Genomic DNA, 19,947 nt, shown 5'->3' with positions numbered 1-19,947 from the left:
CTCTTTGGGGAGGGAAGAGGGGGGCACTGGCTGGCTTGCAGTCACTCTTCAGCCAGCAGAATGCGGAACAAGACTCTGAACCCACTGGAAAGACTCCAGGTTGTGCTGTTGTACACAAAAGCTGTGTGCAGCTACTGAATGAAATTAGAAGAAATTTGAAAGATAGTTAAAAAGGCTTCAGCATTTAAATTTACTCATTTTTAAAGAGTAATTTGTTATGTATTTTCTAAATAGTTTAATCAATTTTACTAAAATTAGAAGAGCCGCACATCACAGGTGCATAATTACACTTGCCATTAAACACAAACACAGATGCATGCAACAAAATTAGATGCAATCATTTCATTGAGAAAAGAATGGCACTTGTTTCTCATGTTTCATTTTTTATTCAAAAAAAAAAAACAACTAAGCTTTGGTTTCTCTCAAAGACTAACGGGTACGTTTTGTGCAGTTTGTAAAAACATTTTTACCTTTTAGTTAGCAGTGATCAGGTCATTCTAGAAGTAATCGAGAGAAACTATAAGATGATAGGCTAGGCTTCCTTCACTGTAGTCATGATCATCATCACCATGTCCTAATCAACTCTACATGGGAGACACTGCAGAAAAGCAGATGTGTCTTCAAACCATCTAGGATGGCCCTTGCTGTAATTTTGCCTACTACAGTATGGTATATTCATGTGGAAATAGGGTGAGGGGGTGTCTGTTTATTATTTATGTACTGAGCAGTATGGTAACAATTTTCATGGATGCCCTCTCATTTCAGCTCCCCAGTGATCCCTTGAGGTAAAGTTGGCCTCATTTTGAAGATGAGGAGACCTGGAGAGGTGAAGTCATTTGCCCTGCTAATTAAGAATACATATTCTAGCAGCAGACTTAGAATTTGAACCCTGTATTGGGATCTCTTCTGGTATTCCACCTCCTCACTGGTCAATAAACCCACAGAAGACAAAGTCTTCTCTGGTTTCGGCCGGACAGGCTTTATCACTGATATCAAGTCCCACTGTGTTCATCCTATAGGCCTAAATGAGTGATCCCTCCCAGTACCTGAGCTGTTGGGATTCAGGTGATACGGTCATTTATTTTTTACTCTTCTGTGATGTTGTTTTTATCATAGACTATAAGACCATACTGATGTTTCTTGAAATGGGCTCATGAAATCAGAATGGATTTCTCAAATCATTATGATCCCACATCAGAATTTTCACTAATATTAACATCAGAATTTTCACTAATATTAGCTGTAGATAAAAATAATTCATTTGAATGTCTATGAAAATAAAGCCTTTTAGGGGCACTTGGGTGCCCTCTTGGTTTTGGCTCAGGTCACGATATCACGATTTCATGTGTTTGAGTTTTGTATCAGGCTCTGCACTGGCAGTGCGGAGCCTGCTTGAGATTCTCTCTCTCCCTCTCCCTCTGCCCCTCCCCCACTCGCACTATCTCTGTCTCTTTCCAAATAAACAAATAAATAAATAAATAAATAAATAAGTTAAAGAAATAAAGCTTTTTATTCTACACTTGATGCAATTTTAGGGCAATAGAGAGCAAAGTTCATCCTCATGTTGATATGGCTGAATCTCAGCAAAGATCCTGCTGACTAGTTCTTTTTCATGCTGGGATCATAATCTCATTTCCCGTCTTTCCAACTCTTATTATAGAAACTTTTCAGTTTTAATTTTAAATGACAGCTTTTTAACTTTTCTTAGAGGATTAAGAAGTAAAATCACTTACATTTTAAAAATAATAATGATCCCTTAAAATTAGATTCATTTAATTCATAATAAATATTTGTGAATACTGCTGAAAATGGGGTCATTCATTGGCACAGCTATTCCACTAAATATCCTAAATTTCATTTTACTATTGTACTGCCACTTTATTTAAAGTTGTATGCAGAGCCCATATTGGGTAATGCACCTGAAGTTTCATTCAGATTGTTAGGAATTGAACTTCTTTCATTTTCTCAGATAAACTACATTTATTTTATTTCTAGGACTACATTTATTGTTGTTCCTGAAATATTCGTTTTACTCTATCTCTTTCCTCCTACTTATAGGCACAACTAACTCTTCTTATATTCTAAGACTCTGCTCGAATATCACTTTCTTGGGATTCTTCCCTGAACCCCAGATCATATCAGACCTCTACCATATGTTCTAATAGATTTTTCTATTTTTCTACAATACTCATATTTCTTTTCTTTTATTTCTTGTTTATAGCTGTGTTTTTATGAGCTACAAACTTCTTAAGAGTAGGAACCTTGTCTTTCTTCTTTACCTCTACATCCCCAGAGTCTGGACTTAGAATTCATCCATAAATATATGTTGAATGAGTGGGTGGTACTGAGTAATACTGTAAAAATGTGCATTTTTTTGTTTGTTAAAAAGTATCACAGGATAACATGATAAAAAATATTGAAATGAGAACCAATAATCACTCTTTGTGCCATTCCCTCCAAAGTTACCTGAATTGAAAGTTCTGGATGATGATGTTAAATACTCAGGAGACCTGTCTCTCCCAGGGATGGCAATTAGAAACACAACATGTGGCTCTTGGGGTCAGTCTGTGTAGATTCAATGCATCAAACCTGCACTTCTCACTAGGGAGGATCATTCTGGTTTCTGTCTGGATCAGTTGGGATTTTGAAGCACTAACCATAGGCATCATACTTTCTCTCTCTGGATACCAGGCACACATCAATTAGATGACAAACCTTTTCACTTCCACTTGTGTGATGATATTCTATCTACTTCAAAAATTAGAAACCCAGTTCCAGGAAAGGCAGGTCATTTGCCTCAGGGCCTACTATAAGTTAGTGGCACAGGCAAACAAAAACTCTACTTCTTTGTATTTTTAAAGGCTAAACTTTCTAAATACCTCATTTCAAGACATTTCTTTAAAGGCCAATACATTATTTCCTAGGCCAACAACTCTTAGGTAGGGATTTTAGGGAGTCCTGCATTCAGCCTCAATATGGAGGTGATTCTAAAAGCTACTGAGGACTTGAGGGATTCTAGTTTAATGCAATTGAAAAATCATAAAACTAATTCTGCGGGAGAACATTTCTTATTTTGAGCTGCTTGAGAACTAACCATTTCTCCAATCATATTCACCTTCACCTTTCTGTTTCTGATATTTAGTCTCTGCTTCAGTAAAAGACCACTGTCTTTGCCAGAGAAGGTGACAGGCTTAGCCAAAATTATAAAAGCCTGCTTTCCCAGCTCCCCTCGCTGAACCCCACCTCATTCTCAAGTAGACCAAATCTGAAGCACCAGCTATCTATGCTACTTCTCTTCTCATCCAACAGGTTGCCTCAAGCCTGCCATGTATGGTTGTGCACATTGTGTCCCACATGGGGTACCCAGCTGAGAGAGTGAAATGGGGCTGAACAGCTTCCTGGGTTCAGTTCGCCAAATGCCATGACATTACTGGTGCGTTCAGAGGAAGGGGTACTTTGGTGCACATACATCCTGTGAGGAGACAGTGGCCCAAGTTCACTCTTGTTCTGAGAATGTGATGTTCTCCTGTTTCTTTCCACTCGGCCTTCTCTGTCTCCATGTGTCTGCTCCCAGAATCAGGCCAGCTCTACTAAGCTTTTGCAGTACTGGGGCCTGGAACTAGTTCTGGTTCATGGTTCCTCAGCCGAGGTCCTGCTCGGACACATCTCTGCTGATGAATATTTCTCTTATTAGACTACAAAATTTCCATCAATGGTGTCATAGTCACTGTGCCCATTCTCTGCTAATACCTGGGCTATGTTATGTGTGTGTACGTGTGTATGCATGTATTTATCATCACTCACAATTGTTTGCCTTATCTTCAAGCTTTGCTCATCATTCTTTGCTTTCCTACTCATCTGAACTTGCTCAGTCACTTGCTTTGGTGAGCAAGGCTGTGCAACAGCTCTCAGTCTCAAGTCCTCATTCAGGCATTTGGCACCTCTCTCTGTCTTATGTTTTGAAATAGGACAGAATGGCACATACAAATTATAATTTAAAGAGCTTTGTTTTGGCTTATTTGGGTGGCTAAGCCAGTTAAGCATCTGACAATTGGTTTAGGCTCAGGTCATGATCTCATGGTTTGTGGGATCCAGCCCCGTTTCAGGCTCTGTGCTGACAGCATGGACCTGCTTAAGATTCTCTCTCTCCTTCTATCCCTGCCCCTCCCCCGTTTGCACTCGATGTCTCTTTCTCCCTCTCCCTCTCTCTCTCAAAATAAATAAATTAATTAAAAAAAAGAGCTTAGTTTTCTCTAAGTCATATCTTAAGAACGATCAAATGCTGGGGGCTATTTTTTTATCTGAGGTTATTTTAAAATCAACTAAAATAAAACTGCTTTTGGTCTTGATCAAACTAAATGTCTTAATAGGCCTATATGTAACATAACAAATGGCGGTTTTGATTCAGAAAGTTAAAAGGGAGTGGTGGATTCTGGTGACTGAGAGGGCATATGTCCCATGTAAGCCATTCAAATTAAAAATTTAAAATTCCCCCAGTGCCATCTGATAAAAACTGGGCTGAATTGGAATCCAGACCACTGCTATTGGTCTGCAACCTCTGTTGAAACATTCTTTGCAAACTAGCTAATTTTGTGCAGTCATTATCATTAATACTATAAAATGTTTGCTTTCTCACCCAGTTCCTATCAATTCCACTTCACTGACAAATATTTCCTTTTGGGTGAGGTCCAGAGTAACAGTGTTATAATTATCACCATGTTCATTCTTCTTATCATTAACTGTTTAATGAGGGTTTACTATGAATAAGGCGTTTTGCGGAATAGTACATCTGTGTTATGTAATTTAAAGCTTAGAACAACTCTATAGATAAGTATTTGTGTTCCTATTTTGTATACTCTCCACCCTTGAGTTTCAAGAACAAAAAGTTAAAGAACTTGCTGGTTGACTTCCTTTTGGCCTCATGGGACTGCAGTGGTGGTCAGATGAATCTACACGACAGTGACGTCTGTCATGCTCCTATGTTGTTTTATAATACAAATCAGGACTCCTTATCTGTTTTTTCCATTTCCAAAATCTTCCACTCAGATGAAAGAGGCATCACTTCAGTCCCCACTCATTGACCAAGGTAAGTCCCATGGCAAAGCATGAAGTCATCTGGTGAGAAGGTTTATTGTCCTCTTTCAGAGGGGAGAACAGCAAGGGAGTAGTAGCAGTTGATCTTTTGAACAATAATATGATCTTCCACGTTTGATATCTCCAACAGGTATCATGTGTCACTTGATAATAAGCTAGAATCAGTACCTGGTAGTCTAAAATTTGGTAATTAAATTTCCATGTAAAAAAAAAGTGATAATTTAACATACTGAGATGTGGATGTTTTACATTCTTGCCTCATTAATATAATATCCTAACAAGTATGGGGTTCTGATGAGTGAAACTTGAAGGTCTTGGATACAGCTGTCTCCTAATTAGCATTAATTGGCCAGTTTAATACTTTTGTTCATTTGCCCATTTTCTTTCTGTTTCTATATGCATTGGGTAAAGTGGTAGAAAAATAATAAGTCTGATTTATTTTACTTTTACTAGGAAATAGCTGTTACTTCTAATTTATTTTGGACATATTGAAAGTAGGTAAATTTTTCAAAACTATAAAGGCAATAGTAAGGACTAAGATAGATTTCTCTAATATGTTTTGCATTTATTTGATCCATTAAAAAAACACCTTGGAAATGAATATATTTATGCTCTATATAAACAGATTTTAGTATATTAAAAAAACTCAAAGAATAAAACTTCCTAAAGAGATTCTATACTTTCTATATTTAAATCTGATTAGCATTTTAATTTGTGATATTATTTATAGATAGAATTTTTCAAGTCTTCTATTTTTCTGTTGAGTTTTCCCACCAAGACCTGAATAATAGGCAGAATACTGTCCTTCTGTCATTGTTTCCGTACACTTCTAGAACCAAACAAACAAAACCAATCCCAAAACAATCAGTAAATAGGCTTTTCTAAAACATAAGGACTTTTACACCATGAATTTTTCTTAAATATTTGGCACTCTCCACTTCTTATTGGTTAGTATGGCCTGGCAGATGCCAAAAATAATTATTATCCATTAATATGAATAGTGAGCTCAAGAAAGAGCAAAGTGGGTTGGGATTTTCTTCTTCACTTCATGCTTTTAGAGTAGCTTTCTTCATGTGGCAGGAAGGGGCCAGCCTGTTTTCCAATTTCATATCTGAGGGCAGAGTGGTGGCTCCCAGGACTTGCTACTCCAAGGTGATTGTAAATATTTGGTTTTTCCTTCATCTCTCCACAAAACAATCTAAATAATCACTTTGTCACGCTTGATTTGCAAGTGAAGCTTAAGGGAATGTCTTCTATTTCTGCCTCCACCTTTCCTGGACAATTCCAACAAGATGCCTCTTTAAACCCATTTACAAGGAAGTTCTGGACTCTTCTCTGAGGAATTCAGCTTGTGGGGTGGAATGGTAGCTTCTATTATAATACCTAGTTAGACTGGAAGCTCCCCAAAGGAAATGACTTCCCGGAAGAAGGAGAAATAGATAGATAAAAGCAATGAACAATCTACTTATTCAGATAGTTAAGTAGAACAATTATGGAAAAATCCAGAAATCTAGGCGACTTTTGGAATATATGAAGTAAGCTGATTAAAAAAGTAGGATACAAAGTAGCCTATTTCCTCATTCACTTTTGTCTTTTGATTAAATATAATACAGCCAGAGGATGTGGGGTCAAAATTACCTCCAGTACTGCTAATTTCTAGAGTTTCTGTTTTAAAATGCTGAGGAAGGGGCAGGAAAGACTGCTCAAATGGGGCACTTATCCCATTCCAGGCACCGTGTAGAATGTGTTATATATGTGATGGCATTTGATCTTCCAACAGCTCTGTGGAGTGGGCATTTACTAAATTTCCCAAATGAATAAAACTGAGGCTCAGGGGGAAAATACAATTCCCAGTGTCATACAGCTAGTATGTAAGGGATCAAAAGTTGAGTTTAGGTCATAAAAACTGTGTCTTTTTATAATGTGAATTCATGGAGCCAAAAAACTTTGAGGATCTTAAATGCCATCTAGTGGCAATTTCTACACACTATAGACACAATATCCCAAATGTCATTAAGAGTCACTCAGGGACATTCCTGGCAACTTGGATCAATTCTCATGATGGGAAATATTATAGTGAGGTCCTAGGTAGTGAGAGAGACTGACTTCCAGAGTGTATCACCTGGTAGCATGTGTGAAGCCCAAAGGGTTCTTCTTGTCCCCAGAAATCCATGAAGCACAGAAGAACCAGAATATAGCTGTTGTTGTTGTTGTTTTTAATCCCAGAACAAAATAGGGATTTGTAATATTGAAGTGGAGGTCAATTTAAGCACATTTACATGCTCTATTGCACATAAACTATTGGCTCTGCAATGTCTATTCATCTGGAATAGAAGCACAGAGCAAAACAATTACAGATGAGCAATCTATTAAAACCATTATCTATTGATTAAATCATCACTATATCAGCATCATAACTTAGTTCAAGAAGAGATACCAGGATAAAGAAATCAAATATGATGGAGTAAAAATAGGGTTGCTGGATTCATCAAAAAGTTGCAAGATTTCCAGTTAAATTTGAAGTTCAGATAAACAACATTTTGGTGTGTGTATGTATCAGTATGTCCTAAGCAATACTTGCAACCCCCTTATACCAAAAAGCTCTTCATCATGTACCTGGAATTCTTAACTAAGCATTGAGTATTTTGTTTGGTAAATTTAAATAAAAGAAGACAATGTACACAGTTTCACTGGTTACTGGATTATTCTCATTAATAACATAATAATAAATGATATTTTTATCATGATTATGTTAAGCACTTTACCTATATTAACACAATCCTATAAAATAGACACTATTATTCCTGTTTAGAAAATGAGAGTATTGCAATACTAACAGGTAGAGTCAGAGTCACACAACGAATTAGTGGCAGAGAAGGAGTTTGAACCCAGTTTTGCTATATAGAGTCTATCACTCTAACAGTTGTGAAATACTATTTTTTTTTTTGCCAAATATATCAGTTAGTTTAAAATTACCTATAAACTGCACATATATTGACAATTTTTGAAAATATTATTCAATAGACTTTCAACATGCATCAAACATCTACTTTCAACAAAGCCTCTCCATGAGACAAAAACAGTAAAACTTAATATTCCATCTTCACAGAAATATTTCACTCTCTGCAAGTGGTACTTTAGAAACTGGGAGTATCTCACGGTCATTATTAGGAATATTGAAGGACTAATTATTAAAATCCTTGATAATTCAAGTTCCATAAGTCTATACACTAGAGCCTTAATACTAAACATATATATGGTTTAATACTATATATATATTTATAATATTTATGTATATTTATATAATTTATATACATTATATATAATATAAAAACACATATATGGTTTAATACTAAATATATATATTTATAATATATATATATATATATATATATATATATATATATATATATATGGCTCATAACAAGAGAACATTGGAGATACAAAACCCAATAGAGGCTCCCCTTTTTTAGACTTTAGATAAGGTTCTATGCATCCATCTTTATGTACGTTATTTACTATGTAGTTAGGAGAAACTAAAGATTTGTTGTTGGACTCATTCATTTAATAAAAGTCAGATCAATATAAGCCTGAATTTTTTGATTCTGCATACTGGTACCACGACATTTCCTTAATTTGAAGTATCCTATCAGGATACATCTAATCCTAAACTGCAATTAGATTCATATCTGGGGTTCCTGGGTGGCCCAGTCGGTTAAGCATCCTACTTTGGCTCAGGTCATGATCTCACGGTTTGTGAGTTTGAGCCCCTGTACCAGGCTTGTGCTGACAGCTCAGAGCCTGGAGTCTGCTCCGGATTCTGTGTCTCCCTGTCTTTCTATTCCTCCCTCACTCACACTCTGTCTCTTTCTCTCTCTCTCAAAAAATAAAGATTTAAAAAAAATTAAAAAAAAAGATTCATACTCAAGTCATTTTCAATTCACAGTAACTAAGCAAGTTCCATTAAAACGGTTGCCCCTAGCTAAAAATGTTTGTCAGTCAAGCCATAAATTGCCATTTCTTTTCCTCTCAGACTTTACTTTGTGAAAGAATCCCAGAATATATATATTCTAAAATACACATTTTCTATGCCTAATCCAGATCTAATAACATCAGAAGCTCTGTGGATGGGATTTGGTAATCTGCATTTTCAGCCAGCCCATGTCAACTGATTTTGATGTAGGTCTTCAAACCACGCTTTGAGAAAATGACTTTGATATCAACCTGCAAGAAGGTACAAGCATCAGGTGGCATGCTTTTTCCCTTTAAAGGCTTTAAAGCTGTTTATTTTCAGAATTTCCCCTATTTCCCTTTATTTTGTCTATACAGCATCTTCTACATTATCAGGCATATACCTAACAGAAGAGATGGGTACTGTGGGTACATGAAGGGCCATCAAATCTTATTTCTTTGGGGATTAATACTAAGTGCCTCTCAGGAAAGAAACAAAACCCTCATATAGGTGGTAGGATTTTGGGAGAGGGGAGAAAGGTGACTCAGAGTTTAACTAGAAAAATAGTTATTTAATTACCCTTGCTTTTACTTTACTTTATTTTCTTTAAGCCCCCTTAACCATATTTTGTTTTGCTAATTATGTTGCATAGAAAATGGTAATAATAATTTTATACAATTTCACAATGATAATTAATACAATTTTGAATGCAATCTATAAAATTATATTTTTTTATTTTAAAACTATAGAACAAGGTTTCATATAAGTAGATACTAATTAATAATGATTACAGGTAAATGTCTCTTGGTTTCTTTCTCTTTTATTGGCTAACCTAGATGAAATATTTTTTATCTGTTTTTAGCAGTATAAAGAAAATAGTGCAAATTGGTAAATGAATCTATCTATTGAACATATATGCACACACACACACACACACACACACACACACACACCTGTTTCCTTTATATTGTTCTCTATCAAAAGCCACTGAGCATGTAGAAGAGAAGATTCATGGAACAACAGCAATTATATTATTCAAAGAGACTATAATCTGACCTCTTAAATGAGGAAATTCTGCAAGGAACATATTTGTAAAATAATGATGCTTCCATAGTTCCAAGTTCCCATTGTTCAGCCGTGGTGAACGCTACAGAATGTCTATTGCTCATGTTTAGTGTCCCATTTTAACTACAAAACAGGGACTATTCTGATATGAATTCTACATTAAAATTGAATGTACATCAGTTATAAAGCCTCTCTTATTGCAACGAAGAAAGAGAACTTTACTCCGTGAACGTAAATAAGGCAAAGCCAAAATGTATGAACATTTGCCGAAGGATGAATTTCACAGATTATATATTTAAAGATAAGTTTCAATGATGATCCTCTGTTACTTTAAGTGAGGGGAAAATAGAGTTTTAAAAAATTATCAAAAACACTTTTCAACAAATGAGGGAAAATTTTTTTACCAGTGTTAGATATTTGTGTACTGTTGCAAACTTCTCTATCTAAGCTCTTTAGCTCATGCGAGATATTTCTTAATAATCAAAATGTTCATATGTTACTTTCCTTGCTTTCAGTGGCCAATGTAGAGTCGATTTTACTCATGACATGGGTCAACTATTCTCCAGGTACATCTAGGCTAACTTTAGCTTATGGGAAACATTTTTTTTTTCTGAAAAGAAAGTGAAAATAATGCTTTGAATTCATTTAGGCAATTTTAAATGCATGGCTTGTATAGTTATGGACATAGAATTGATGAAATTGTGATATTGAGTAGGCCTATCACAAAAATAGAAGAATGCAGTGAATTGGAAACCCTATTTCCGAATATACATATTTTGCATATATTTGGCTGTAGTGAAAAAAAAAATCATGAAAGAAAGGCTGCTAAGGTTAGACTTCATTCTATATGATGTCAAATGCAAATAGCCATGAAGTACGGCACTCAATGAAAAATAGAGAAACTGGATTTTTGGGTCAAGTTCTGACATTTATAGGATTAAGTCATATAACCTCTCATATATTTTTTTCATGTCTTGAGATAAATTCTTTATACAAGTAATCATATGTACCCGGATTATTATAAGGATACAGTGAAAATTGTTAGAAAAGCCCTTTGTAAACAGAAATGCAATTTAATTAGTACGGAATATATTCTATAGTGGTTCCTAGAGATGTTAAGGTAGTTATTTTTGAAAAGCATTCAGTAATCAAATAAGTTTAAAAATCTCCAAATAAAACAAATCTCTTTCTTATTGCATTCTTAAGGATCCTATGTTAATATGCATCTGAATCAGTAAGAACAGAGAAGAGGATATAGGCTTTATTAAATATATTTCGGTTCAGAATCTTTTTTTTAAGAACTTATGGAAGGAGTGTTTTGCAGGGTACGCTTTGGGAAATGTTCATAAAATTTATCATTTGGGGAGAAAAGAAACTTAATTTGTTTTAGAGGACTGCATGTTTAGGATGAAAGAGTGATATATGTTATCCTAATTTTATCAGTTCATAATCTCACTGCGGAAGAAAGAACCTTTTGGAAACTCTCAGTCTGTAGTCAGAAGAACTAAATTCTGGTAGTAGAACTGCCTGAAAACATATCTATTTTTATCAGAAGTACATACTAATTCCAGAAGGTGATTAATTGGCAGCTATGGGCAGATGTGTCTGTATGCACATCTTAACAAATTTTAGAGAAGATTCTAACCAAAGGTTAATACAGGAACAGGCATGGTTAGGTGCACCTACACTCTTTAGGAGACATACTCCGCCAGTAAACGATAATAGTAGCACAGCACAAAGACATTAGAGATGTAAAAGTCACTTCACAGAGGCATGTTTTCCCTATAGAAATGCTTGTTCAATAGTGAAAGAGAAAATGAATGTGATATTTACTATAAACACATTTATTTTATGTTGACATTAGCTAGCAGATAAATACTTCATAAATGAGAGACCTTAATCATAAATGTAAATGAACATTGAATGACTTAGTCATCATAGTACCACTGGCTGTGAGGAAAAATTACAAAGGTCTTTAGGACAAACCAAAGCAACTGGACCAGGTGAGTTTAATTGTGACCAAGAGTGTTGAATGAACAGCATTTTCTAAACTGTAGGTTGTGTACACAGACATGCCATTGAGTTGTAGGAAAACCTAGAAATTCCATATTATTTCCAATCAGTTTTATCTTAAACCAAACAAATTGAAGAATTACATTTTTAAAATATGTAACGTGTGCCTGTGTTTGTGTGTGTGTGTGAGTGTGTGTGTGTGAGTGTGTGTGTGTGTATTTAATGATCACTGTTAAGGGGCATAAAATTTTTACAATGTGGAACCACAAATTTAAAAGGCAAGCTAGATCCACAGAAATACCAGCATCTCTCCTTCAAGACAAGATAAGTGGCTACGGCAATGCTGGTGAGCACTGGGCTCTGAAAGGGCATCGTGATGCAACAAATATCCCCTGGTAAAAGGAGTCACCTCACTCACTGAATAGTCTATAAAATATTTAGTAAAAATTAGCACATAAGCTTCCTGGTGTATTTCAAGTTCCTCTTCTATTGCTGACTGGCCCTGCAATCTTCAGCAAACCTCTCAGACACTCTGTGGCCTCATTAGAAAAGAGACATAACTTAGTCACTGAGAGGGTTCCTTTAAAGGCAAAACAAGGGGCGCCTGGGTGGCGCAGTCCGTTAAGCGTCCGACTTCGGCCAGGTCACGATCTCGCGGTCCATGAGTTCGAGCCCCGCGTCGGGCTCTGGGCTGATGGCTCAGAGCCTGGAGCCTGTTTCCGATTCTGTGTCTCCCTCTCTCTCTGCCCCTCCCCCGTTCATGCTCTGTCTCTCTCTGTCCCAAAAAAATAAATAAACGTTGAAAAAAAAAAATTTTAAAGGCAAAACAAGAACACCGATTAAAGGAGATTCCCATCTTATATGTAAGCCCTCACAAATGCTCACCTTACTTGAATCAGTATTCCCGGGTTCTAAGTCTCACTAACTGGCATATCTTCAGCTCATATTTTTAGAGGAGAATGGTTACCATCATTAAAACTATATCTCGTTAATAAAAGATAACGAGTATGTCAAAAATTAAAATTCATTTGCACACAAAGGAACCAGAAGTCACTTAATCCTTATTATCATAAAAACATGAATGGGCCTGTTATGCACACACAATTCTTCTAAGTCCTGCTGTTCACTTTTTCAAAGGTCTCAAATAGTTCTAAGCTGAAGCATCCAATTTCCCCCATTTTTATTTATTGGTTCTGGAATGTTGAATCATGAAAATTAGGGTGTCAGTTGTCATACATGCAGGCAGACACAGTGCTGAACATATCTTTCAGTTCCTTGCACCTGGCATTGTGTTTTGCTATAGGAGGTGTTTCAAAAATATTTATGTGAATTTTTAAATTATGAAGTCATTTAAAATAACCTCTGAAACCACAAAGCCTTCATCCAATTTCTATGTACCATCGACACTTGCTTTCCAAAACTGTACATTGCACTTAATCTACTGCTTTGTACATTTTTCATGATTTGCTATATTCATTGCTAGTGTATTAGTGCTTCATAATGGCTTAATATGTCTCATTGCTTTGTCTTAGGGGATTCTTATCTTTTAACTGTTAATAGAGAGATGTAAACTAACCCATAGAAATGACTCAAATTTAGAACAGGTGGAAAGGTAGGAGAACTATTTTAGGTATCAAGTAAATATACTATGCGTAATATAAAATTTGGCTTTTTAGTTTTTTAAGAATTTTATATATTTATTTATTTATTCTGAGAGAGAGAGAGTGTGTGCACACACACATGCACGTGAACAGGGGAGGGACTGAGAGGGAGAGAGGGAGAGAGAATCCCAACCAGGCTCACCACTGTCAGCGAGGAGTCTCATGTGAGGCTCTAACCCTTGAGAACCCACAAACCATGAGATCATGACCTAAGCCAAAATCAAGAGTCAGATGCTTAACCTACTGAGCCACCCAGGTGCCCCCAAAGTTAACTTTTTATTTTTTTTTATTTTTTATTTTTTTTTTTTATTTTTTTTTAAATTTTTTTTTTAAACGTTTTTATTTATTTTTGGGACAGAGAGAGACAGAGCATGAACGGGGGAGGGGCAGAGAGAGAGGGAGACACAGAATCGGAAACAGGCTCCAGGCTCCGAGCCATCAGCCCAGAGCCTGATGCGGGGCTCGAACTCACGGACCGCGAGATCGTGACCTGGCTGAAGTCGGATGCCTAACCGACTGCGCCACCCAGGCGCCCCAAAGTTAACTTTTTAAAAGAGTAACTTTAAGTTAGATGGTTATATCTGCAACACTAAGTCAATCATATGATGTCTTTTTGTTAACTTCATGAGAAATTAGCTGGTGGTCCTGATAATTTTCTGATTACTTTGGACTTGGTCAATCATTATTTAAGATACTCAGTCATCCAAGAGTCCCTTTCCTTTTTAGAAGGGAAAGGTTGCCTGGGTGGTATCTTTTTTCTAACATCCACATTTTATTCTATTATTTTTAAAATTAATCTCTACCTCCAATGTGGGGCTCAAATCTACAACCCTGAGATTAAGAGTTGGATGCGCTTCTGACTGAGACATCCAGGCATCCCTATAATATCCACATTTTAGATGAACAAGAGAAAATGAGTTCTAGAACACTGACATGATTTATCAGCCCACAAAACCAGATTTTTGGACTTCACACTATGCACTCAGTGTGCTTCATCAGTTCTGGTTGCATTTCTCTTTGCCTTCCAAGTGTTTGCTATGTCAATATCCTACTCAATTTTGTTTTGCTAATTATAATTTTTTTTTCTAATTGGAGGGTAGAGATTCCTTTTGATATTGTAAAATAAAAAAAAAAGAAAGATGATTTATGCTCCAAGCACATATGGACATCCTTTGACTCATTTCATATACTCCCAGATATGTTATGTTATGAAGGATGGAAGCTGGTTCACAATAGTACATAAATTGGGCCATTACTTGATTTCTTTCAGATATGCTTTATAACTGAACCCTTTATGTGGGCTTATTGCTCACTATAAATTAAATTTTGGAATAGTGAAATGGAAATCAGAATATTTCTTCACATTGCCAAATGTTTTCCAGTGGCCTACAGGTCCTTGGAAAATTTTCCTTCAACTTTTCTGTAAATAAATTGTCCAGAGGGCAAGAGAAGTTAATGGCTGTAAAGAAGTGATGCATTTTATGGCTAGAAAACCCCTTTAAAAATCTGAAACAGACTAAATTAAATAAGTTTTATTTAACTTGAAAACTTAAATTCAATTGCTTCCTGACATATTTCCACAAAATTAGTATTGAAATAAAGCTGTGGAGGGTTAGCTGCAATTTTGACAAAGGTCAACACTAAAATGTGCAGCCTAACAACTCTATTAATTCTACTAATTTGGTTGAAATACTATGCAGACTACCTTAAATTAGCAAATGTCTTGTGAAATAGACCAAAAGGTCATTTCCTAGGTGATCTGGTGACATTTTCCTTCCTGATAGTCGTTTATATTAGGCTACCCTCTACGAAATCTGAAAAACTTTTTAGCAGATTCAGTTATAGATGGTAACTTATCCAGTTCTATAGTCACCACCAACAAGGCAATGAATTCGTACATGGTATACTCACTGTAAGAGAATTTAGAATGTCTTATTTTAAAAAATGTTTTTAATCAATTCAAGTTAATTTTTAGAGTGCTCCTTGTACAGCTGCATATACTAGATGAAAATATTTCATCACAATTTATAAAATTATCATCAGTAATGCCTCTACCCCTGTTAGAATGTTATTGAATTCTCAATTTCATGCTGAATTTTAATCCGTTTGTATAATCTGAGCATAAATAAGAAGGGAATTTACTCAATCTGTTGAAAAGCCACTGAAAATGGCCACAAAGACACATAAACATTCTAGTAAGAATATGACTTCAGCAGAGAATATTGCCAAATGATATAATGTTCATTTAAAGCTGTTAATATTGTTATCACTACTCCCAGGTAAAGAGCTGAAAAATCTGACTCTACCTGGGTAAAAATGTGAATATTTTGTTTGCAAATGCAAATGTATATAATTCATTAACACTGCTCACAGTTTGCAACTTACCTAGTAATATATTACTTTACATTTCATAGATTTATTGGAAAATCCCTCTAGAAGAGGCAAAGAATATAGATACATATGTTCATTCTTAGTTATGATTGCTGGTATCAGATTACATTCTCCTGAGATTATACAAATCACCAGAAAGAAAAAAGGGAGATATCCATTTTGGGGGACCTACTATGTGCTTCCTCTGTTCTGTCATTTGTCTGATTTAATCCACCTTAAAATATGACAAAATTTCTGGGTCGTTTGTTTAGAAACTAATCATAGAAAGTAATCATCTGATCTTAAATGATCTCAGTGAGTTAAATGGCATTTAATTTTTATAAAGGGGATTAAAATCTACTTCAACCACATATGAAGAATGCCCAAAACTTGGGGCAGCTGGGTGGATCAGTCGGTTAAGTGTCTGACTTGATTTTGGCTCAGGTCATGAACTCATGGTTTGTGGGATCAAGCCCTGCATCAGGCTGACAGCTCAGAGCCTCTCCCTTTCTCTCTGCCTCTCCCCTGCATGCATGCATCCTCTATCACTCTAAATAATAAACCTCAAAACAAAACAAAAAAAAGAATGTCCAACTATGAGTCAGTAATGATTGGTTTAAAAGCTTTTAATTCAGGTGTAGGTAAGATTTTCTGAAAGACAGAAACTATAATTTAACCTTCAGAGGCTTTTGGAAAACACACTGTAGGGTTTCTTGCTCAAAGTTTTAGAGAACATCAAACACATCAAAGTGATAGAACATTTCTTTCAGAGGTCTGAGAAATGTCTCTCATTTAAGACTGCCTGTGGACTTAACACATTTTTGCCATGTTTTTATAGGAATAGCATAATGATTTCATGATTAACAGTAGCTCAAAGACAGTAATCAGGTACGATCACTTCTAAAAAAATAACACAAGGATATTTGCTCGAGAAACTGCTAAGATTTTGACCTTCTAGGAGAGACTGGAAGAAACCTTAGAATAATAATCAGAATAAAACGTTAAAGTGATATTTGAATACATAAGAATTCTTTAAAAGAATACATAAGAATCCCTTAAAATGCACAATGACTGGGCAAAAAGATGTTTTTGGGATTTTATTTACAATAATTGTATTTCCCCATATTATCTGAATAGGTTTTATAAAAATCTATTAAACCAAAGTAAAGCTCTCATAATTAGAGGGTTATGCATAGTTGATGCATAAAAGAAATTTTATGCATAATGAATAATGAAAGTAGGGAATTTAAATGACAGACATGGTCTTTCTTTTGAAGAGCTATTTCTCAGAACTGAGGCATCTTGGTTAAAATGACAGCTAAAACTTATAAATTCAGAAGTCTCAACAAAAACTGAGTATACCAATAATTCAAAAACAAAATCACCTTATACATTATCTATAAAAGTGTTAATCTCATCTTCAACAAACACACTAACAAGCATAACAAGGTACAGTTGAACAGATTATATTCTCTTGAGGAGAAAACACTAAAAATAGACACAATTCTGAAGCATTTCCTTGCGTGATGTCAAAAAAGAAAAAAATAAATATAAGAAAAGATGTCAATTTACCTTGTCTTGGAGATTTTGCATATGTTTTGACACAACAAAAAAAATACACATATACTGGAAGAAGTGGTCCTTGAATTGACAGAAAATCTGTCACCAACAGAATGAATCCATTTCAGCATGCAAGTGACTTTAAAAAGACAGTTGGAAAGCCATCTTAAAAAAGTGATGGATTGAGGTTCAGATTGAAGATTACACCCTGATCCATGTAAAAAAATGTTTTATTTTATCTTTCTAAAGAAATTTGCCATTGGCAATCCTTTCATGTGGATATTTCTAGAATCTACTAGCTTGTCTGAGCTACTTAGGAGGTATAAAATATTTTATCCTATTCCACATGGCATTATGACTTAAGATAATATTAGCTAAATCCAGTTAAAAATATTATACAGCAACAAAGAACCAGTTTAATTTGCCATTGGAAGAAAGTTTTTCCATGGTTTCTTCAAGAACTTGAAAATGTCTTAAAGTCCATGTATTATGAAAATTTATTTCCTATATTATAAAGACTAGATCTTTAACATAAAATTTTAGATTTTTTTTCAAATATTATTTTACAATTTGAGTATCTTACCAGTTGGGGACCAACATTATATGCTGTGTAGGTCCAAATCAATAAATTGAATTATACTTTGAACTATTCACTTATCCATTTATTCATTCATTCAGCAAATATTTATTGAATACCTGTCATGTATCAGGTGTTGTAACAGGTATTCAGTTTGGTACTGGACAACTAGTTGAGAAAGTCAAAGAAGACAAATATTGTTTCATCCCTCCTAGAGCGAACAATCTAACATGAAAACCCAATTTCCAATGTAGTGTGATAATGAACAGTGAGAGAATTACTAAGGACACAGCAGTATTCAGGAGAGAGCCTAAGCCAGATATGGGATGGGATGGAGCTTGTAGTAGCAAAGCCTTGCCAGAGGAAAGTGCATCCAAACTGCAGCTGAAAGATATAAGCCACACAAGGCAGGGAATTCTAAGGATAGAGACGTTCTTTCCATTACTTTCCCCTAGGAAGAAGACACGTATAAAGGAATTGGAAGAGAGAACATTTGGTTTGAGAAACTGAAACAAATTTAGAAGAGTGTGGTCAGAGATGAAATGGGACCAAATCATGTGAAGACTTCCAGGCTATCCTAAGAAATCCGCACTTTATTCCAAGGCTGATGGGGAGCAACCGAAGGGTTTTAGAAAGAGGGTAAGAGAATCATATTCTCACTTTAGGAAAAAAAAATCACACTGGTTACAATTTGAGATTTTTAGAGAGTTGATACCAAACTCTGGTGAGGAGGCTTCTGCAAGACCCAGGTGAAGCAGTGATAGCCTAGATCAGGGAGCTGGCAGTGGGGATGGTGAGAAGGGAAATATAGTGTGTGTGTGTGTGTGTGTGTGTGTGTGTGTGTGTGTGTCTACACATACACCTACCTTCAAAAAGCTCATAAAGCATTAAAAGGAGAAAAACACACATAATTATCCTTAATACGTAGTAGCTAATGAAAGAGCTCAACAAAGTTCCAGATCAATAAATATCCAGATAGAATAGTAGAGGGAAATAAAGAGAAGAGTGACTATTTCTACAGAAAAGATTCTACTGGATATTCCGGATGACTTAGAACAGACTCAGGTGTGGCAAATCTGGTTCCATGAGGAGTGACATTTGGTGCTATTATAATTGTTTTTGTGATTTTCAAAAACGCAATGAATTACCACAGTTTTGAAACTCATGGATACAGCATAAAAATCAATAAGAATAGAACTCTTATCTTTGAAATAAAATGACCTCATTATGGAATTAAGCTGTCTTACTTTTCTTTGCCACAGAAGACATTAACAAATTTGTGCCTACTTAAAAGTACTCCACGATAAATGCATTTCAAAAAGATTGTTTTTAAAAAGCACTGACTATAACTGCACTTCATTTGCAAATGATAAACAGACTGCAGCATCTATGCTTCCCTTCTATAAGCAAGATCTCTTATCAGAATGTAATCAAATTGCTCCATTGCTTAGCAACCACAGGTAAAGAGCTAATAAGTCAGGAGTCATGATTCTGTGGGAACAATCTGCAGGTCAATAGCATGATTTCAAGGTGGTCTGCCATCCTGCTGTGACACTTTCAAACCCATACTGACAGGAAACATTAGAATAGAGGAGAGTTAAAATGCAAATGCTCTCATAATCGATTGAATTGACCTATCCATATTGTGATCTGGT

At 35.5% G+C, this 19,947-nt stretch overlaps 1 protein-coding gene across 2 annotated transcripts in view; it reads right to left on the bottom strand.

Moving 5' to 3' along the window:
• Positions 1-19,947, bottom strand: part of EDIL3 (EGF like and discoidin domains 3) — a 427,380-nt gene that overhangs the window by 94,482 nt on the left and 312,951 nt on the right. The window lies entirely within an intron of this gene.

Source organism: Puma concolor, chromosome A1, assembly GCF_028749965.1.
Source record: "Puma concolor isolate L17-30 chromosome A1, mPumCon1.1.hap2, whole genome shotgun sequence".
Taxonomy (NCBI): Eukaryota; Metazoa; Chordata; class Mammalia; order Carnivora; family Felidae; genus Puma; species Puma concolor.
The sequence above is the reverse complement of the archived record's forward strand: the minus strand, read 5'-3'. Positions and strand labels throughout refer to the sequence as shown.